This window comes from Vicugna pacos, chromosome 20 (assembly GCF_048564905.1).
Source record: "Vicugna pacos chromosome 20, VicPac4, whole genome shotgun sequence".
Classification (NCBI taxonomy): Eukaryota; Metazoa; Chordata; class Mammalia; order Artiodactyla; family Camelidae; genus Vicugna; species Vicugna pacos.
This window is the reverse complement of record NC_133006.1, coordinates 1911157-1934979: the sequence shown is the minus strand read 5'-3', so window position 1 is coordinate 1934979 and position 23823 is coordinate 1911157. Positions and strand designations below refer to the sequence as shown.

At 40.0% G+C, this 23823-nt stretch overlaps 1 long non-coding RNA gene across 1 annotated transcript in view; it reads right to left on the bottom strand.

Annotated features, from left to right (window-relative positions):
* Positions 1–242: 242 nt before the first annotated feature.
* LOC140687548 (uncharacterized) overlaps positions 243–23823 on the bottom strand; it is a 57987-nt gene continuing 34406 nt past the window's right edge. Inside the window, exons 6-10 of the long non-coding RNA XR_012061929.1 lie at positions 22064–22263; positions 21634–21760; positions 9582–9708; positions 1068–1222; positions 243–431 (exon numbers count right to left, since the gene is read on the bottom strand). This is a non-coding gene — a long non-coding RNA (uncharacterized lncRNA). The remainder of the gene's footprint in view (positions 432–1067; positions 1223–9581; positions 9709–21633; positions 21761–22063; positions 22264–23823) is intronic.

The following is a 23823-nucleotide window of genomic DNA, read 5'->3' as shown; positions in this document are numbered from 1 at the left end:
TGCAAGATGTATGAAGCAGCCGCAACTGTGCCCGTGCTTCTAGGCAGGTATCCAAAATCGCCTCGACAAGGTGTCAAACATTTGTGCCTATGCCCTCATCAACAGACATGTATTAAAGACAAATGGAAACATATAAAAGGCCAATACCCTTGCTGGGTACACCGTCCAAAGAACAAAGTCTCAGTTTGACAACTGGCCATCTCGGTTCCATGGGATTCATTCTTGGAGAACCTTAAAAACCACTCTTCTGTCCTCAAGAATTGCTGCATATTTGTCCTATCTTTGGCTCAGGGATGGAGCACGTTCAAGTGAACTTTAATGTCTGCACAGATTTGACTGTCTTTTTCCAGGTTCACTTGTCCATTCCAAAGAGGCTTGAGCTATGTCCATCTTCCGTAAGATCTATTCCCTCCAGTGACAGCTCATTGAGCCTGCAATTAAAAGCCAAGTGAACAAGACTGTCCTCAGCTAAAAAGTTCACCCACCCTTCACTGTTTTCTTAATCTCCTCTCCTGGCTAATTGCAACAGACTAACACCTCCCTCCACCAAGATACCCAACTATGTCATTTTTCTCCCCAAAGAGAAAATAAGGTCCATAAAAGAGGAGACAACTCCATAGTCACCTCTGAATTCTTAGCATATAGTAATGTCAATAAATACAACTCAGATTATTGTTAGTTTCCTTTAAAACCTTTCTGGTTATTTCAATGAGACCTTGGAAGAGAGGTGTTTGCTGTCCAGTATCTTGATCCACAAGACTCTGGAGGCCTTTTTCGGAATAGCTGTTCACTGATTCATTCAAAACACAACTTATCAATCAAGGAGTAGCTGTGGTTTTCTGCCAGGAGTTTGTGGTCACTCTCATGCCAGAACAGCTTTAAACTATATCCTTAATTTGGATTTGTTATTTTTCCCCTCTTCCACCAAAATTGACTTTTCTTACTTTCTTGTCTTGAGGAATTTTTTTTTCCTATTTCACCCTTTAGTAAAGCAAGATTCTCAGGATGGGCTTGGCCCATTTTATGATCACCCATCCAACTCCTAGTGTGAGAGGTCTGGGGCTCACCTGCTTCCCTCCTGTCAAGGCAACTGAAAATCAGTTCAGGAGCCAACCAGCACACCACGGCTTCTAACGCTCACGTATCTCTCAGAAACCCTGCTTTCTCGTTTGTCTTGGCTTCTGAGAATTTTCCCTCACTTTCTTGACAATGAGTTGTGCAGCTTGAAAGATGAGGAAGGAAGGTTTTATTTCTCAATCAGCGTTTTAAGGAACTTGTGTAATGAAGGTTTTCAGGAGTTTCTAGAACCCTCCATTGCCGAGACAGAAAACACACTAGACATTTTCTAAATTTAGTTCTCATGTGCATTTTTTCTTTGCTTTTTTTTTTTAACTGCTAACAGACATTTTTTAATTAAAACAAAAATAAGGCCCCAAAAAGAATAGAACACTGAAGGGGCAAACAAATTAACGGGCAAAGACAGAAAAATGATAACTACTCTACAAAGTTAATATAATACATACACTATGTATCAGATCAGCAATTCTCAGTAACAGCTAATTGAAACATGACCATGAGGTAAAATTTCTCTCCTGTCAGGACATGGCCAACAGAAAATACAATTAAACCAACAAACTAATATCCTAAGTCTGGCGAGGTACAGAAGGCTACAAGCTAAATGTGTCTTATTCTAGAAAAGAGGGAGTCTCACCACCTCTTTTCTGTGGAGCCTGAGCCCACGGGAGGACGGTGAAGTGAGCTCTGTAAGTACACAATTAGCAAAGTGAGTGATGAATAAATAGACGTGAGCTTTGATGACAGGGATAATACTACTATTCGTTTGTCCTTTAAAGTATGACTTCACGTTCAGTGATCAATACTTCAGCGTCCTTAGGAGTTGAGATTTTAGGAAAATGCACAACCTGGGCCCAGATCTCCTCTTTAAGCTCGTGACACTGCAGTTAGTTGTCTCAAAGGCAGCTCCAACTCCACATGCAAAGAGCTGACTTCACGGTGTTCCTCCCATAGCCGTCCTTACCAGGGCCCCTGGTCGGAGGGTAAGGTCTCCCTGCGTCTCCCAACTCAGGCCCATCACTCACAGATGTGAATGGACCCCTCCTTCAGGGACCAGATATCCTCAGACTCCGAGTCCCACTACCCTCAACTGACCTACCAGATACTCACTGGCACTCACTCAGCACTGACTCTCTGCTGGAGACCACGCTGCACACTGCACAGTGTATCTCACTGGATCTCCACAATAGTCCTGGGAATTGGGTACATCACTGCTTCAATTGATTAGATAAATTGTTTCACTTCCTTGCGTGCGTCCTTCAAACTGACACGGCTACTAAGCCACAAGCCTGGGCCTGAAAACCACTTGAAAATTGGACACTGCTACACCTCTCAGCCACCCTACTCTGACTCATCACATCATCTCCTGCCAAGCCTTCTAAATGTTTCCAAACATTCTAGAACACAAATATGAACTATGAGAGCACACCACTCTCCTACTTAAAATCTGTCAATGATGGTTCACTCCCCTTAGGAGAAAGCCCAACCAGGCCTGAGCACAGCCTAAGGCCCCAGCATCCGCTTTCCCTGCACGGCCGCGCCGCCTCACCCACCACGCAGCTCTACACGTGCCGTGTCTAGGACAGGGATGCTGACTCCGCACAACCCAGGGCTTGTCTCACTCGAACAATGATCACCTTCTTCAGTGTTCATCTTCTTCATTGCTGACTTTCACAAAAATGTTTTCTCATGATGAATCAATATCTTTTTCCTTACAACTGCCCATCATTAATAATGAGCTCCTCCCAAAAGAGAGAAGACCTAATTCTCAGTCTCCTTATCTGTAAAGTGAGAATAACAAGGAAATATGTGAGGTTTCAAGAGAAATAATATTCATGTGAGGCTGAGGGACAATTCCATCATACAGTAAGCATTCAATATGTGCTCACTTAATATTAATAAGAATATATTGCATTCTAGCAACCTTCAATCAATGTTTTATGACTTTGTCCAACAGACTACTGACAAACTGTTGGACGAACCACTTTGAGCAGATCAGCACAAGCATACTGGGAGAGGTAAGTGCTGACTCCAGTTACAGCTGCAGCCACCCAGCACTACGGGGCGGGGGCAGTTTGCTCAAACTCTTACATGTTGCTTGAGCATTTAGTTCTCATTATAGAATAAAGACAGTTGTTCTTTAGTCAAAGCTCCTGAAACATAAATCTTCAAAGATTGATGCAAATTAGGTTTCAAGTACAACACTCTCACTAGAATTTATTTGAAAATTATAGTCTTAGCTACTCCGCACATCAAAAGGGCATAATCTTAATGTATCTGACTAAATACACTGAAAGGGTTGTTTAAAAGTAATTAAGAAGAAGCCATTCAGAATAAGCTCTCAGTATCATCTGCACAAAGACCCACCCAAGGGTCTCATTTCTCACTTCCACATAGGTGTTTTCAAGTAGCTTACCTTGGGTCTTGGTTTCTTATAACACGGGGCGGGGAATAGTTGTGGATAGATTTATGTAGCAAATATATACCAAGGGTATTTGTTGTGAAGGAATTCTACAAATAAGAAGATTGATACATAGTCCCACCCATAAGAAATTCAGCCTTTCCATTTACAACAGCATTAAAAATAAAGTGAGAGATACATTTAACAAAAATTTACAAGATTTGTACATTGAACTTTTTGAAGTATCACCAGAATAAATTTTAAAAGATCTACATATATGGAAGACATCCCATTTTCATGGAATGATTGACAATATTATTAAAAATGTTAAGAATCCTCAAAGTGAACTATATATTCAGTGGAATCCCTATCAAAATTCCAGCTGACTTCTATGCAAAATTGAAAAACTGATCCCAAAATTCACATGGACGTGCAAGGGGCCCAGGACAGCAAAAACAACCTTGAAAAAGAAGAGTAAAGTTGGAGGACTCACTTTAAAGTGTACTAAAATGCTATAGTACTAAGTCAGTATGATACTGGCATAAGTTTGGATAAATAAATCTAAAAGACACAATAAAAACCCACGGGGAAAAACTTACATTTACAGACACTTTTCCACTAGGGGGCCAAAAACACTCCATTGAAAGAATAGTCTATTCAACTAATGGTTCAGGGACAGCTGGGTATCTGCAGGCAAAACAATCAATCTGGAATCTGAACACCCATATTTTATATAACAAATAAAATTAATTGAAAATAGATCACAGACAGAAATGTAAGAATTAAACTTATAAACTTTCTAAAAGAAGACACAGTATAAATCTTTGTGGGCCTAGGATAGGCTTTGGTTTCCTAGATTCAAAACCAAGAGCACAAGTGATAGAAGGAAAAAGCAGATAAACTGGACTTCATCAAAACTAAAACCTTTTTCTTACAAAGGACATCATCAAGAAAGTGAAATGACAGGGGAAAAGGGTATCTCAAGTCAGAGAGTGCGTGCTTTGCAAAAAAATAAAATAAATCTTTACATCTAACTACCTCCCTTGTAAAGAAATTGTTTTAATGTTTAAAAAAATATAGTCAAAGACAATGTGCAGAATAGAAGAAAAATTTTGCAAAGCATGTATCTAATAAGAGAGTAGTATCCAGGATATATAACGAATGCTTACAACTGAACAATACAAAAAAATACACCCAATTTTTACATTTACCACGAATTTAAATAGATATACAAATGGCCAATAATCATATGAAAAGATGCTCAGCATCACTAGGGAAGTCAAAAACAAAATGAGATCTCATTTTACACCCACTAGGATGGTTATAACCAAAACATGGACAATAACAAATGTCGTTCAGGAGGCAGAGAAACCTCATATGCGGCCAGGGGAAAGGAACAATGTTGCAGCTTCTTTGGAGAAGTCTGGTATTTCCTCAAAAGCTTAGAGTTATATGTCTCAGCAATTCCACTCCTACATATAGAGTCATCTCTCAATATCCTTGGGGGGTTGGTTTCAGGAACCCCACACCCTGGATACCATAATCCAAGGATGTTCGAGTCCCTTTACAATCAACCATCTGGATTCATGTAGTGGAAACTACAGATATGGCGGGGCAAATGTACAGCCAACAGAATGAAAACATATTCTCATAAAAAATTTCACATCAATATTCATAGCAGTATCATTCAGAGTAGCCAAAAGTTACTAACAATATCCATCCATTAATGAACGGATAAACAAAATTACCAAGAATAGGCCCACAAACTTTTGGTCATTGAAACTTTGACAAAGGAGGTGAGAAAATACAATGGAGTAAAGACAGCCTCTTCAGCAAATGGTGTAGGGAAAACTTAACAGCTGCATGTAAATCATTGAAGTTAGACTACTCCCTCACAGAATATACAAAAATGAATACAAAATGTGTTAAAGACTTAAACATGTAGACAAGACACTATAAACCTCTTAGAAGCAACCATAGGCAAAACATGTGACATACATCTCAGCAATGTTTTCCTAGAGCAGTCTACTCAAGCAATAGAAAAACAACCAAAAATATACAAGAGGGATCTAATTAAACTTACAAGCTTTTGCACAGCTATGGAAACAGTAAGCAAAACAAAAAGACAACCAACCTATGGAATGGGAGAAAATATTTACAATAAATGAAACTGCTAGGGGCTTAATTCCCAGAATATGTAAACAGTTTTTACACTTAATAAGAAAGAAAAACAAACAATTCAATTCAAAAATTGGCAGAAGTCCTAAAGAAACATTTCTCCAATGAAGACGTACAAATGGCCAGTAGCCACATGAAAAAATATTCAATATCATTATCAGAGAAATGCAAATCAAAACTGCAATCAAGTATCACCTCTCACCAGTCAGAATAGCCATCATTCAGAAGTTCACTGACAATAAATACTGGAAAGTCTGCGGAGAATTGGGAACACACCTACACTGTGGTGGGGATACAGTTTGGTGGAGCCATTGTGGAAAAGTGTATACATGTTCCTCTAAAGACATAAAATTGACCTCCCATATGAACCATCAATTCCACTCCTGGGCATATATCCAGAAGGAACCCTAATTGAAAAAGACACCTACACCCCAATGTACACAGCAGCACTATTTACAATATCAAGACATGGAAGCAACCGAAATGTCCACTGAGAGATGACTGGATAAAGAGGTTGTAGCATATTTGTCCAATAGACTACTATTCAGCCATAAAATAATAATAAAATAGTGACATTGGCAGCAACATCAATGGACCTGGAGAATGTCATTCTAAGTGAAGTAAGCCAGAAAGAGAAAGGAAAATACCATATGAGATTGCTCACATGTGGACTCTAAAAAAAATAATAGAAAGAAACAAAAAAATAAACTTATCTACACAACAGAAACAGACACAGACACATAGAAACCAAACTATGGTTACCAGTGGGGAGAAGGTGTGGGAAGGAATAAACTGGGAGTTCAAGATTTGCAGATACTGAGTATGTAAAGAATAAACAGCAAGTTTATACTGTATAGCACAGGAGAATATATTTAATATCTTATAGTAACTTATGTTTAAAAAGAGGATGAAAATGAATACAGGTAGGTTCCTATTTAGCTGAAGTGTTGTGCTGTACACAAGAAACTAACACAAAATTATAAACTAACAAGACTTCAATGAAAATATTTTTAAATAGACCAAAAACGAAAAAAAAAGGAAAAGGATATTATCAAGCAAAAAGAATAAAGTACTGATTCAGGCTACAATTATGGATGAACCTTGAAACTTTATGCTAAAATAAGCCAGACACAGAAAGCCAAATAGTGCCCTTTAAGGTGAACTGTATCTAAGCGTTTATTGTACTACTCCTGTAAATTTTCCGGAGGTTTGAAATCTATCAATATCAAAATAATATGTATTATGCATTAAAAACTTAAAACGCTTCCTCACAGGAGGGCTTTAATTATTAAATGCAGAAACGCATATAAAGCTCTTGGAAAAACAATTTGCACGTCCACACACAGTCACTGCTGTCACTGCCACTCAGAGGGTGGTGACAGCGCTGATGAGAGCTGCCTCCACTCGCTCCCCTGCAGAAAGGAGTGAAGGCCTGAGCTCTGCCATGCAGGGTGAGCGTGAACCTGAGTCATACACAGCCACGTTCCAGACTCTGCGTTACCCAACTTTCTTATACAAACTGCAACATGTAATGTAAACACGCTAGAGAGATGTATCTTAAACACAGGGAATACAGACAATGTTTTACAGTAACTATAAATGGAGCATCTATTGTACACCTGAAACTAATATCATATTTTAAATCAGCTATATTTTTATGAAAAATTAAAAAATATTTTTAAAGTGTTATCACTTTAATATTCAATTCGGTTTTTAAGTTACTACTAAACAGCTCAGAATGTATAAAAGCATTTAATTGTGCTGTTTGCTTACATATTTATTTACATTCAGCCTCTTGCTAAAAGAGAATTTAAACAATTCTGTTAAACACAGCTTAACAACCATAACAACAAAAATGCAAAACGGAGAGTGAAGAGAAAATGGAGATTCAATACTTAAATGAAACCAGGGGGAAGTAAACTCATAAAAATGGATTCCATGAAGTCAGGGCAAGTGTTAAGGCTGACTAGAAATTCAGCTGTAGGATTCTTGGCAGCGAAACCAAAAAGAAAAGATGATGGGGCGGGTGGTAGGGCGTGTGCTTAGCGTGCACGGGGTCCTGGGTTGAAGCCCCAGGGCTTCCACTAACAGGTAAATACATCTAATTAACTGCCCCCCTATAAGATCACCAAAGAAAAGAAAAAGAGAAATTTCTTTCCCAAAGAACCCTGATATTAAATTTGGATTAAATATTAAAAAAAAGAAAAAAAGAAAAATTCAAAAGATAAGTGACACTGAAGGAAAACCACAGCTGGCCTAACAAGCTAAGTCACAAATCAAAGTGTGATAAGTGTCGGTTTCCTGATCTAAGTTTTGCTGGGCTACCTGGTAAATCTGAAGTTTAGTGTCAGTTTACTGGGCTAATAAGCTAACCCGAAAATCCAAGGTCAACAGTTGTCAGTAACGTGATCTGTTCCAAATTGATAAGCTTCAGTGTACTGATTCCTTGCTTTTTGTTGTTTGAGCCTTATTGGGTATTAGCCCCATACTTGTAATTAACCCTATAAAACCTCATGTGCACGTCTTGGAGGTGCTCAGAGCTTTGGAAAAGAAACCCCTCTGAGCCCGCCAGCGTAATAAATCTCAGTACTCCAACCCTCTGTGTGATTCTTATTTCTTGGCTGGCCTTTTGTTTCCATAACAACACAAGCGATAATGCCCGTGAGATAAATCTGGGGAGGCTGCTGGTAAGTCGCCATGTCTCACGTGGGAAAATCTGAAACATCCTTCTCACCACTCAGAGTCATCATAAGCCCACACCACACCTCCTGCCATTAAATGCAGGAGCACGGTTAGGGCCCGGCCTTTGCTGTCTTTGTGTCATCACAGTGATACAGGATGGAAGGGGGAAGAGCACAGCCATTCAAGGAAGGCCGCAGCAATTGACATCAAAATGGTGAAGGATTCAACCCCCAATAGGCCTTGAGGCTCAGGATGAAGAGATTTAACTTCTAGCAGATCTTGAGATTCAGTAAACATCCATTGTAATAGTAACCTGGTGAATAACATGCCCCAGGCACCATGGCAGTCCCAATGATAGCCACAAAAGGTCAAAGGGTGGGAAATGGCCAACTCCCTGGGAATCCTAGCCCCTTGCCCTAAGGCTGGTCCTTCTACTTCTTAGCATATGAAACCACCAAGCCCAAGAAAACAAGCAACACAGCGCCACCTCGCGGTCACCACTCTCTGTCCCTCTTTGGAGAAGACAGACCTTCTGTCTGTGGGGTGTGTACCTACTTCTAATCTGTGCATGAAACCCCCACACCTCGTGACGTTTCTCTTGCATTTCAATGTATCTGTCTGAATATATATACCTTTACTCAACACTGGCTTGCTCTTGAATTCTTTACTGCATGAAGTCAAAGAACAAAATCTGGTGGGGCACATCCCAGGGGCTCAACGAAATCCTGGGACACAGCCCTTCTCATGCCCAACGTTTTTTATTCTTGTATCAACAGGACTGGGCTGTGAAGTGACGTCTGAGGCCCCAGCTAAGGGACAGAACCAGCTTCCAGGGTTCCAATTTGCGGGCAGCCTCTCCCCCAGCTTGGGCCTTGGGGTCTGCCCGGTTCTCTGTGTTTCTCTGTTGTGCTGACTCCCCAGCCATACAGCGTACTCCTAGGCCTGTCCCCACAAAACCCTTCTCTCCAAAATACAAGCACGTCATGTCACAATCCTCTTGTTCAACCAGGAAATGTTCAGCCCACTTTTTTCCTCCCCAATAAATTACCCAACTGTCCTCCCTCCCATCACATCACTTCTTTCTTTGTGAGAACTCTGCACTCGCCACACCCCATCATGAACACAGGTGTCTTGCTGGCTGTGACCGAGATGTTTCTTTCTCACACAGCAAGCGTCCTTTCACTTTCCCCTTGTTACCTTAAAAAAGCCTTTCCTGAGTCACCCACCCCTCTGATTATGAACTCACAATGTGCTGAAGTTGCAGTCACTATGTGCATACATCCCAGTTTTGGCTAGGTTTCCATCACAAGATCTTCATTAAGGAGCTGCATCAAGAAGTTATACAGGGTATTCTTACATCAGAGTGGAGGAACCTGCAAAAAATTTAAACGGCTTTGAAGAGAGTGTTAACCAGGGACAGAGATGTCGCGGGTTCTAGTCAAAAGTGTCATGAGGAAAAATGTTCTCCCAAGGCTCAGAGTGGCTTCTGAACACAGGATCCTCAGGGAGGAGGTGACAGGCAGTGATTAGGGTGGGTGATACAGGTGACGCTCCCCCAGCTGGGGAAGAATAGGTTTTTTTCTTGTTTTCCAAACAATTTCTTACTACCTTTTTCTCTTATTGCCACATACCATTTCCTACGAATTAAGCATATCAATGGCAGTCATTTGGGCCACTTGGGAGAAGCTACACGATGCCATTCACAGGGATGGGGCATGACAGCCACACCAGTCTAGGTTGAAAGACCAGTGGGGGTATTTACAAGGTAATCACGGGCATGCAGCAAACTCCCCAGCTTCAATGACCTCATCTCAAAGCTGGGGTCAATAAAACTACCAAGCAAATTGCGTGAAGATTATGGCCAATGTTTACTAGGTAAGTACCCGTGAAAGCTGCCGCTTAATGGGGAATGAGTACGATCAATGAGGCCCTGTCTACCTGCCCACACGCGCCCTGCCTTCCTGCCTTGCTGCAACAGCAGAACTTGTTTAGCTGAGATGAACACCCCCAGAGCAGCCCAGACGGGAAAGCTCCCAGCTCTGCACGGCGAGACGTGTTCCTTTCCTTCTCAGAGCTGATCACAGTTTGCTGTCGTATGTTTTTATGTTTATCCCTTTTGTAACTGTCTCTCCTTCGGAGTTTTTGCTCAAGCAGCACAGGGCCAGGTGTGTCTTGGGTCCTGCCGGATATTCTGGGCAGGGAAACAGCCAACTCCATATCTGGCTCTGGTGCTGAACGGAGAGAGCAGAAGGCCCAGGGGCCCATGCTGAACTGAGGCCCCTGCACTCAAAATTATGGTCTGACCTTGGGCAAATTACACAGTCTTCTTTACCCTGAGATACCTCTTCTGTCCATGAAAATAACTGCCCATGTCACACAGAGTTACAAGTACTAAAGGAAATCAACAAATTCACAACTTGGCCAAGGGGCTACAAGTGCATCCTCAACAGACAAATGCTGCCTTTACGGCTCTGACGCACGCTAAGCGGGGCGGCCCCACACAGTGAACACTGCTACGTGCCAGGGTGTTAAATGCTTCATGTGTGCTATAATACTCTTTAGATCTTACAACAATCCCAGGAAGAAATGAATATTATCATGCCCATTTCACAGATTCACCAACAGGTTGAGAGTATGCATTCTATTCCAAGGCCCTATGGTGAAGAAATGGCAATTTAAACCGGAATCTGTGCCCAGGCCTTGGCTCCATCTCTCTCCCATCCACCTGACCACTTGCCTATGAATTCCACCTGTCCAATATAAAAGTTTGCAGCCGGCCATCTCTTAAAAGCAATGTGTGCCACCGTTTGTCAATGTTGTTTAATTACCATAAACTGTTCTCAGAAACCACTACAGTAAAGAAAGGTGGACTTAAGGAATTCTGCATTGCGTTCTCCTGCAATGTGCAGGATCCCTTTCCTACACCTCCAAATCCAAGTGTATGCTTCCTCCATGTTTATGTTTGGACACGGCTTATTAAAGCAGAAGGTATCTGCAGTAATTCCATCTCGGTTGCTTTCCAAGTTTGCAGATTATCCATATTCGGTCTGTGAACGAAAATACTACAATGTGAATGAGAATACTGCAACCATATCAGTAAACAAAGAATACTGATACCAATTCATTAAAGGCTTCCGCCACTCCCCGGCGAGGACAGGCCTGCAGCCCAGCCACTGCAGCAACTCACAATGGTGCCCTCTGAGCAGACTCAGAATAAGAAAGGACGGGCTACTGGCCCGAGATAGCTAGGTGCTTGTCTAAAAAATGAATTCAGTGAGTCCTAATATTTGTTTCCTCCCATTCATACAAAATCACTAAATTCTTGAACTTGAGATACCTGGCTTTCTTTAGATAACAAGTAATCTTTTATTGTTCCAACAACCTGGTCTTTGTTGTAAATCTCCTATATATCCTAGCTCTTCCTCAACCTCTTGGGAGCAGTCCCTCAGAGAGTTCTGAGAGACGGTCATCCTGGCTCGAGTCCTCCCGCCAAATAAAACATAACTCTTAACTTTTAGGCTGCACGTTTATTTCAGTCAACAGTTTTGGACACCATGAAGCACCACAGCAGATTTCTCTCCACCTGAACTCTCCAAGTAACCAGAGCCTTGGTACCAGCAGTGGCCCTTTGTGCTCATCCGCCTCCTCGGGGGGTCCAGATGAATTTGGCTGAGTCTCTCCTGGTTCTCAGATCTCACATATTGGTTGATGATCCTAAGTTTTATCTGGCGGTGTATCCAGGTACGTGGCCCTCCAGTTGAAAGAAACTGAGGTGAATTACCCACCCAGTGGAGACATCCCGAGTGGGTCCAAGTTGAAAGACACTGGGTTCAGGACTGAGTGGTTAGGTAAGAGGCTGTTCTAATGTTTTCCTCAATTTGGTTACCTCCATTGAATTTTTCAGGATAAAAGTAAAACTCTTATGAGGAAACTTTCAACTCCAAATTTTGGACCATCCTCCTGGCTGGTAACAGCATTCTCGGGTGACAGGGAATCTTCCAGGAGTGGTAGACACAAAGACTTCATGCCACAGAGTTGTCCCTGTGGGAAATCTTACTAGCAAATTTATTCTGAGAACCCGACCTTACAATGGGGAATAGAACTTTCAAAAAAAAAAAAAATAAAGAACAGAAAAGAAAAGAAAAAGAAATGACAGATTGCCAGTCTCCAAGTAAAACCCCAGCCAGAATTATGTACATACAAAACTTACAACATTAATCGGGAATAAGAAAAAAAAAACAAACTCACTCTGGAAATAACCAGGCCTGATAAAAACATTTTTTGGCATTCTGAACTTATAAAAACAAAATCCCCTTTAGTGGGAACTTGGATTTCTCTTCCTGTGTCCTTGAAATGTAAACGTTTTATCTTTCTCTGGATGTTTTAAGTGTGTGCATGTAAGTATATATATGTTTAGTTTAGTTTTTAAAGGAAACCTTGGACTCTGCCATACAAAAGTTCAAGTATTGTGTACATACGGTGGCCACGCAAATAAATTGGGATTCTAAGCAATTCTTTGATTGTACCAATTTTCAGATATTTTGCCATCTTAAACTTTGTTGCATCAGCCTGGACCACGAAGGCTTTAAGCTTTTGGAGAGTAAACCTTTGAATTTTATTTAGGCAACACCCCGACTCTCATGTGGAAGGGCCTCTTCATCTTATTGGTTTAAAATCACTATATATATATATATATATTTATATATATATAAATTGATGGCCATATGATGGATTTTTTAATTTGGAAAAACTTTTTAATTGGTGAAAGTTTAAAGAGATCTCATTATAAACGGCTGTTTTATTGGTACCTATTAAAATAAAGTTTAAATGCAGAAAAATATATCTAATGTTTAACCTAAGAACTCAGATATAAAAATATAACTGGTTTGAAAAGCTACATTTTTGTTTTTCCTTTCTGATAAATGTTTCTAGAGATGCTAATAAAAACTTAGTATAATTAATGTTAATTAGGTTGAATAACTGGAAAAAGGATTGTAAAAATGTCAAAAAAACAGATAAGTGGCTTATCCCAAAAGGATAAATATTTTTATATGGTTATTTTGAATGAGATCAATAAAATGGACATTTTTGGAATTACATACAGGGTTTTGATACTACACTACGTAAAGTTAAAAAAAAAGGGCCAAAGAGTTCACCTACTCCCCCCCAACATTAAAGTTCAAACAAGTCCGTTTTATTTACCACAGTTTAAAATATATTTATATGTTGACTGAAATACTTGATCAAGGATTGGGACAACAGACCAATTAATGAAATTAAAAATCGAGAAGGGCCTAAGCTCTTTGGCTGAAACTTGGGCATCCTAGAGACTTCTATAAAATTATATACAATGTACACCCACAAAAAAAAGGTTTCTGTCACTCCTTCTAGAAATAAGAATTATTGATTAAACTTAATAAATATAAAAATTAAAGGTATAAGATTTAATAAAATTGAGATAAAAGTTTGTGAAATTGGTATATTTAGATGGTCTTTATATAAACCTTTTGCTTATGTTGTGGGATAGATATGTTTCAGTGGAAAAACGCTTCCCCTTCTTGGTATTATAAGGCTGGGCACATGTCTGTCCCTCTGAAAATATTAATTGAACAAATTAAAGGAAACCAATATAGTTACTTGAGACGTCCAATATAACGTAAATCTAAAAAGTAATTTGAGTAGCTAAAAAAAAAATACAGGTTTACCCTGGGTTTAACTTATAACTCAAGGAAAAGAGACCTTAATAAATGTCTTATGCAAGCTTTGGAAGACAAAATAAAGAAAACCTTAGTTTTAAAACATGGAATTCTTTGTTTACAGCTCTTCTCACTGATACAAAAATGCCAATTAAGGAGATAAAATTGGGTCTGGGTGACAGAGCAGTTATCTGGGGACCTGGAAGAGAGTGTCTTTGTCTTGCAGATCAGAAATATAAATACAACAAACAGTGACCTAGGACTGAGCCTAATTAGCTCAACGAAATAAAACTTGAGGCCATGAAATTTTTGGCATTTTAGAACTCAGAACTCTGACGGGTCCTTCAGACTTTGTGAGGAAATCTTAATTATCTGTTTCATAAATAGTAAGCCTTAGTGATTTGAGCAAGCAAATTCAGCTTACTCCAACTATTATTATAAATATAAGTAAGTTTTAAAGTGAAGCTATGAGATCTCTAGCTTTTGTCTGTTTATAAGCCTGCATACAGATTATAGAAGTGAGATATTTCTACTGCTAAAAAAAAAAAATTTCGAAGTCAAAGAGCTCTGCTTAATTGATGTAAAAATATAAGAGCTTAAAAATTAAGTATTTTTAAAATAAAAACTTAACAAATTGACTTTCAGTGTCATGTGAATTGGAAAATATTCAGTATTAAGGTAATATTTGATATTGTTTAGTTTAAGTATGTTCTAATATAGACATCTTTAAAATCATCCATCTTAACTATAATACCTTTACTGTACCTAGGTTTAATGAAAGTCAAATAAGATCCTGTTATATCTGTTGCAGATTTGTCAAAAAAAAAATAACAGTAATGTGCTGTGGTAAAATTTTAAGTAAATTAAATGCAAATGAGATGAGAGCTTTGGGTAAATATTTAAAATATATTTTTAAAATGTATGCTTAAAATAATCTCTAAATGTTTGATATCTTTAAATTCTAGAGTTGTGCTAAATTAAGTTAAATGACAAGATTTTATTAAATATCTATGCCATTTTCAGATAAAATAAGATTGAAATATGAATTACTTAACATTTAACTTCCTCTTACAGTGAAACTAAAGGTGTTTAGAAATATTAATAAATGGTTGGTATCACACAGAAATAGTCTCTATTAGTAAGGGAATGATCTCAGTATCCTAGGAAAGTAATATAAATGCGTAAAGGAAGATGTAAGAATGGAATAATACTTTGTTAATGAAAAATAGTGACTTTCTCCTGAAGCTGGTTACCTCTGAATGGAAGACAAAATAAGGGACACACTAATATAAGTATAGAAAGCTGTGGAAGGCTTGTGGAAAAGGAACCCTGAGGAAAGTTTTGTACGTGGTCAGAATTGGCTAAGTTTAGAAACAAATTGGGCAACGTAAATGAATCTTAGAAGTTAGCTGGAACAAGATTAGATTTGGTTTTCTCTCTGTTAAGAGGAAAAAATTTTCTTAAAATATTAATCCACCTTCAGTAACAGATTGTAAAACTTCTTATACCACTTAGCTGATCTGTTCTGCCTTTACATTTGACATATTTTCTTGTTAATGAATTAGTACTACATTACAGTGATCTATATGTTTATCTGATCAAGTGTTCTGAAATCTTTCAAAAAGCTCCCCAAATATAAAATTCTAATTAATTAAATAAAAATTAATTTAATTAATTAAAATTCTTTTAATCTCCAGTTAAGTTTGGGATGCTACAGAAGGCCCCTGAAACATCCCAAAGAGAGATTTTTAACTATAAAGTTTCATTTGGCATTTTAAATAACATGGAATTGTCAAATGAATCATAAAACTTCTAAGGTTATATTGAATGAGAAATATTATTAATATAGGTATTGTAGAAATTATATGGACTCCCTAAAATTCTGGTTTATCTGAAATGTTACCAGTGATAATTATGGGTATAGTGAACAGATTTCTTTATTGATTATAGTGTAATGGTGTTTAACCATGCTTTTAAATCTTTTGTCATTTATAGACAGTTAATTGTTTTCTTCTGATGGTTTTGCAAAATGCTTTCTCTTCAAGGAGATTTACTGATTTCTAATAAATTTCAAACTACAGCACTGAACTAAACTGGGTAAGACATTTTAAAGTTCTAATGAAAACTCTCATTAAAAGAATTAGTTACATGGGACTGATTAACCAGCTGAATATGGTTATAATTTTTGATATTGTTTGAAATACTACTGCCTTTTAACCTGTTTCCCAGACATAAAGAATCTCTTCTCCTTAAGCTAGTTATGGTTCACAGCAATTTGATAAATTATAACTATGTATACAGACTTGGAACAGTTATCTTTTCTCTCTACCTGATCCCTCAAAAGACTAAAAATACTTAGGTCCCCAGTGGCTCTATCAGACAAATTATGGAGAGCATCTCCTAAGAGATATAGGAGTATAAAGGTATTTTAAGGATTTTAAAGAGAAAAGAATTTACCTAATTCTGTAAGGCAAAAATCCATGAAAAGCCTTGACGTGGCTTTCTTGGCCTTAGAAAAGCTTATTAACATTCTACCCTGAGACTCCGTATTAAAACTTCCAACACAGTCAATTTAAAAAGCCTATATGATCAAATAATCAGATTTAATTTGTAAAGAAATTAATCTTGATTTGGCTATATTTGAGAAAACTGAGGGTAACTTTAGAGAGAAAAAAATTATATTTTAGTCGATATTAAATTCTAGTTTTGTTAATTGAGGTCCATATTTACTAAGACACTTCCCAGATCATTCCTTGCTGTTATGTCACACTGCTGTACAGTTTAATTGAATTATGAAAAGAATACTCTAGGTTTGATTCTGAAGCTCAGTAATCTATCCTTGGGTAAAATTCCAATGCCCCATGACCTGCAGCCAGGGGATTATACATACTGCAACAGGCATGACTTAAAGAACTGTCTCCAACCTGAATGGAAAGACCCTTTTTCAGATACTCTTAACTAGACCATACACACCAAAGCTGAAGGAAACGGAGTCTCGGATTCATTTCCTATCTGAAACAGCCCCTGCAGTGCACTGGCCTATAGAGCGCTGCTCACCTTAAAACAATGCCCAAATGGAGAAAAAGCTTCCATACCAGGATGAGAAGAAGACGACATCTGAGCTAGTCTGCTGACCCAAGACACCGGACCAGGACTGTATACCAATTACTTTGATAATTTCTCCAACCTTTGATTATGAACTACTCCAATTGTTAAGTTTATGATAAATTACCTATGTCTAGTACTTCTGTGTTACCTTGGTGGGTTTCCCTACTCCAAGGCTCTAACTAGATAGCCCTCAGAAACGTTATTCTACAAAGAATTTATAGTTCTGTTTAGGCCACTGTTGATCTTACAAGGTGGGAGATTTCAACTGGCCAATTAATACCTGCTCTGACCCTGACCATAAATATGAACTTTCTCATAGGATCAAACTCAGAAACACAAGCAAAATTTTAACCCAAAAATACAACTTCTCGACTATTAAATTCTTACTCGTGACTTTATTAACGTTACTAGCTGTATTACTTATATCCTGTCTATTTTATAAAATTGTTGTCTGTTACATTTCCCAATGTGTAACTAGGCCCACAAGATTGATGATGGCTAAACAACTTGAAGAAACAGATAAAATTTATAACCCTGAATAAAATAAATATAATAGTGTGATTCTAGGTATGGGAATGAGCAAAGAAGGTTAAACACTTCCTGGATCATAATAGAGTAGTAAGACAGGTGATCCAGAGAACTTTTAGTATCAACAGGTCCTGATAAAAAAAACTAACACCTTGAATGGCAACTCAGAAGATTCTTCACCTGAACTAGGAATGAGCCATCCTAGCAATGTGGGACAAAATTGGTCATGAAATTTCTCTCAAAATATTGGTCGAATTTAGGACCAAGGGGGAACACTGTGAATGAAAATACTACAATGTGCATGAAAATACTGCAACCATGACAGTAAACAAAGAATGCTGAATCCGAGTCATCAGCGGCTGCTGCCAAACCCCAGCGAGTACATGCCTACAGCCCGGCCTCTCAGCCACTCACAGTGGTGCCCTCTGAGCAGACTCAGAGTAAGAAAGGACAGGATACTGGCCCTAGATAGCCAGGGGCTTGCCAAAGGAATGAATTCAATGACCCAAATGTTTGCTTCCCACCATACATAGAAAAGCAGTAAATACTTGAACTTGAGATATCTGGTTTTCTTTAGATAACAAGCAATATTTTATTGTTCCAATTACCTGATCTTTGTTGTAAAGATTCTATTTATCCTAGCTCCTCCCCTACCTCTTGGGAGCAGTCCCTCAGAGTGATCTGAGAGGCTGTCATCCCGGCTCGAGTCCTCCAGCCAAATAAACCAAATCCCTTAACATTTAGGGTGAACGTTTATTTCAATGAAGTCCCAGAATAGACACAACTCATCAATTCTGTAATGGAACACACTGAATCAGGAACCAAAAGCGTGTTTTAGTCCAGAAAATCTCCAGGTTCCTATTTCTTCCTGTCATTATACAATCCCTCCAGAACTCATTACTTTGCTGTCTGCTCCTCTGGCAACCAAACTCAGAGAAGAGTCAACTCAGCAGAGCACCATGCTGGGGAGAACCCCCCGCAGAAGCACTGCAGGCTGCCTTCCCTCCCGCACGCTCTGCTGACCCTTGGTGTCCTCCGTGGAGACCAGGCCAACACAGCTCTTCCCAACAGCTGCAAAGTCGCTCACGTTAAATAAATCATTTTATTTTATATGATATTTTACGTATATACCCATCTCTGAAAACAGCTTTGCCAGAAGCCCAAATCTTCAACATTAATCTGCAAAGGCAAATCAGGTCCCCAAGGGAAAACAAGTCTTAAGACGACGCTAAGGCCTCCAAAGTCCTCTCCACGACCATGAACCAAACTGCCTGCAGGTCTGCAGCTGCAGGAGGCTACATGTCTGCTTTTAAAGCAACCCCTTTCTGCCCTCGGGTGCTACAATGCCCTTTTATGCCCTCCCATCACAGGGCAAGAGCAGCCGCTGCAGAACCTTGCAGGGCAGCACTGACAGGACTGGACAAAGGGGATCAGAGCTAAACAAAGCATTCTGATGACACGAGCTTGTCACTGTGTCTCTTTACAGATGTAGATATATATAGAGAGAAGTGGGGTGATATTGCTCAAAGTCACACAGCTAATAAGTGGCAAAGTATATAACTCTGCTCCTCCCTCCTGTGTGACGCCCAAGTGGGACAACCACAGGGTTCTCTCGTGGCTGCCTGAACAGTCTTTTCCTATCACTCATGACACACAATAGTGTCTGAACTTAGCCTGCATTTGCAGCATCTTTTCCCTCCAGTTTCTCAGGAACAAGGCTGTTCGGGCCTGTATGAATTCCGGCTTCCTGAAATCTCCGTGCTCAGGCTGGTCTTGCCTGTGCATCCGGCCCGCTGCTCAGAGGCTCTTCCTCCCCTGCAGGAGGGCGTTTCTAATCTTCACAGGGACACAACCTCAGGGGAGCTCTCCTCTCGCCCTCAGCATGGCAGGTGTCCCAGGCCTCATCCCGAGCAGCCCCGTTAGAACGGTGTCTGCCCAGCTCTGCTAGTCAGATCAGCAGCCTCAATGCCAGGGATTATACCCAGGTCACACTGCAAACCTACTGCCCGCCTCACAGCCCCCAGCCAGCAGGTCACCTGGAAGTCACAGCAAGTGCCCCACCCAATCCAGAAGTCTCTTCTTTTGCCAGCACCACTGATGAATGGTTTCCAACCTTCGGTCAGTTTCGCACAAAACAGCACCTTCAACTGTGAAACGGGTGGTTTTTCTTCTGCACCTCATCCTTACTGGAAACGTAAAGGGAAACCAAAAGGCCTTTTCTCAACCCTTTTCTGATGAAACCCTCCCACCCACAATACTCATATGCTCAAGAGCTTTGGATCCACATGATTTTCTTTCTCTTAGGCTAAGTGGCTCAAAAAACTAAGGGATTCTTTCTCCTTTGAGGGTATTAGCACTCAGTTTCTCGGCTTTAATCTGTTTTTGTCTCTCTCTTCAGTGACCCTAGCAGTTGCCACCTCTTACTCCCTTCAGCAGCCTCCCTCCCAACTTCAAGTCTAGGAAATCAGCTGTGATGAGGGGCACGGGGGCAGTCACAGAAGATGCAACTAAGGCACAGAGAGGCTACATAATTTGCCCAAGAAATCACCTTGAACCACCAACAGAGTTTGTCACGTCCCTCTGTTTAACTCTAATGCTAAGCAAGTTAACTTTTTGTAGATTATGTTTATAAACAGATGAGGTATGAAAATACATACAAGGACACACATCAACTCTAAGATATTCATTAACTCCACTATTTTGTTTCTATTTATTTTATTTCTATTAAAAAATTAAGAACCCCTGCAGTCAATATAGCAAAATGTTACTGGGTTTTAAATCCAGAATATACAGGGGTTGTGTCATTACTCATTCTTGTATGTATTTTCACAAGACAAAATGATTTGAAAGTCTCTCTCCCCGCCCCCTACTCACTACTGGCTCTCACCAGAGCTCCCAGACCACACATCTAACAGCCTTTCACTTTACCCACAGCTGAACTCATCAGTTTTCCCCCAGAACTCCCTCTGCTGCTTTCCCTCCTCAGAACACAGCAGGACCATTATTTAACTCATTAATCCACCCAGAAACCTGGGCCTTACTCCATCCTACCTTCACAGAAATCATTGATCCTTTCCTCTTTACCATCTAAACATGCCTTCAATCTGTTCGCTTTTACCCACTGACCGTCCCACCGCTCAAGTGGAAGCCAACAACACTGCCCACCTGGACTCATGAGTCTCCCAAGTGGCCCCACAGCCACTCTCCCCTACTTGAGACAAATGTGATTGTGTCTCTCCCACGCTTTTGGACTCATTTCAGACCCACTGTTCCTAGAAGAAACTTCAATTTCTTCACCTGGTGAAGGTCTTTGCCATGAAACTGTCAGCTCAGGAAGGGCAGGACACACCCTCGTCCCTCGGCTCCACCATCTGGCAGAGCATCAGCTTGGGAGGATTGAGTTCTTAGCAAACTACTTCACTTATCCATACAAATCCATGGTAGATTAGAAAGATTTTAGATGTTGAGCTTGACTATTAATTTGGGGATTTTGCACTGGCAACCTGCAAGTATATATTCTAATTATTGTGTCTTCTTAAAACCATACCCAGATTAAAGGAGTATTTGTGGAATGTCTTCGGAGTAAAAGGGACTGTACTTTTACAGATTTTATGTTTTAAAATATGAACAACCCGGACAGGGTCAAAAATAGAACCGCCTCACAAGTGACAGAAGACAGGTGAGACGCATATAGCAACAGGTCACAAAGATGGTAAGAGCAAAGTTGTTTCTCCAACCCCCGAAAAAATTCCTCCAAGAACTGAAAACTCAGAAATTTGAAAGTAAAATACTATCATATAAAGAAAGAAAATAAATAATCCTCTTCATCAGGGTTTCTAGATCTGACTGCAGAGTTATTAGCAGGCCATACTGAATCCTAGCACAGAAAAATCAGATGGACTAGTGGTGAGTAAGTTCCAGGAAAACGGCAGTAACTCCTCCACTTGAAAGAGGACACACACTCACTTGTTCAAGGTGATTGTAAACCACATTCTGCAGAAATTCAGAAGATTCAGGCACCGCTTCTAGATGGTGATGACACGGAAGGACGGCTTGGATGCATGCTTCTAACTGAGTCACCGGCATTCTTACACTGCAGGGGGAAATGGAGGCCCTCAGCCAAGAGCACAGTTGTTCCTGTCATGTATCCCAGGCCGTGCCTCGGGGACTCAGTGTACTGTAGCAGTCTGGCCCCAGGTGAGGACCCGCAGCGTAGCCCAAGCAAGCAGGAGGGGCACTGTGCTTGAGAAATCCCAACACCCATGGGGGCAAGAGGGGCTGGTGGGGTTGTGTGAACCTATAAATGCTCATAGAAATACACCTGCATACATTGAAGTGATAAAATTAAAAGTAGCAGGCTATTTAACAAAATTTCAATTGTCAGTGTTAATTTTACCATTCCATTCCGCTTGTCCCCTGCACTCTGAGACAGGCTTAGGCTCTCTCACACATGCAGCTCTGATGCAATAGTTGTGAAGTTATTTTACTTTGCTGCAAGTGTCTTCGCTCCCAGTGTCACTGTGACTGTCGTCTCTTGACACAGTCAGATATCTTCCTGGATCTCTCCCTGAGTTCCTTGCTCCTGCTTCTCAGATCCTGAGATAAAGAACAGGTGAAGGCACTTGACTGGAAAAGTCAATGTGGACTTGACCAAAGTCCTCAGTGACCCCCTAGGTGAGTGCTGCCCACCCCTTACCTTCGATTCTCAAGGTTCTGCCCAGGGTGACATCCAGCCAGGAGAGAGTCCTGGGCCCTATTAAAAGCTGTGTGGCTTGGGTGCAGGGAAAGCTGCAGGAGCTGGTTCCGTAGCCGGTCCCATCCACACCTCTGCTCCTCTCTCTCCCGAGGCAGCGCTGCCAAGCCCCCAGGCTCCCTGAGCTTCTGTCTTTCTCTTCTACTCTACTTCAAGCCCTTTTCCTCTTCCTTTATTCCCTGATTATCCCTAGCTGGAGTGATTTTTCTATCATAGAATCTGAAAAAATTTCCTGCAGCTGAAAAAGAGGTGCCAGAGGTCAACGCGCATATGGTGGTTCCTGAATAGAGCCCCTGGTTAGGGGGACCCTCACCAACACTCACGGGGCATCAGGCATGTTGCACCACCAACAAGAGTTTGTTGTGACACCAAGGCACGCACAGCATCCCTGCTCACTAAATTGTAGTTGTAGTCCTTTATTAAGAAGCAAAAATAAAAAAATTGCTCATGTTTCTTACTAAAATTTTTTATGAGGGAGAAAAAGAAATTGTAATAGAAAGAACAAATTTCACTCCATGTTAGATGTGTTCATTTGGCTTTAATCCTGTACCTTGTTTTCTAGGCTCAGACTTGCTATCTCTGCACCTTTTGTAAAAGAAAGTTGCCTTTAGCCTGAAATATCCAGGAGGGCCTATTCTCCGGGCTCTGATCTTTAAGGATATTTGCTCTTCTACACTTATGTATAGATGGCAAGTTGTAAAATAGTGAATAACCTTTCTTTTTTTTTGGAGGTTTTACAGGGGCACCATAATTTGACCCACATGGACAGCTGCAGGAACAAAGGATTTCAAGGACAAACAATTCATACAGCAAGAAGTTTGCAACAACCAGCCACATCCCCGCCGCTTTTTAGTATAAAAGGAGACTGAATTCTGCCCTGGGGAAGAGAGTTCTACTGGATAACAATATGCCATTTTCTGGGTCTGCCAGCTTTACAAATAAAGTCTCTTTTCCTTACTCCAACATCTCATCTCCCGATTAATCGGCCTGTCATGCAGCAAGCAGAACGAGTTTGGACTTGGTAACAAATTGACTGCCTTAGAGGTAGTATGTCTCCACTGTTTCCTCATTTCCAGTATTTCACCACCTATCAATTTTATATGCTTTTTAACAACATGAACAAAAAACCTATTACAAGGAATTGATTCCACAGAAATAAAATTATTTCTACTCCTTCAAAACTTTTTTCTTTTCTATTTTATTTTGTTTTGCTTATTGAAAAGAAAATAAATTCAAATCTTTTTATTTCACGTATTTTTATAACTAGATATTGTAAATACTACAAAGATATTTAAATTGCAATAAAAATTGTTCATATATTAGTATAAAGATATATACACAATCAATGCAGATTAGGAAAGGAGTAGATATTTACTAAAAATCCACTGCACATCCAGTCTTTT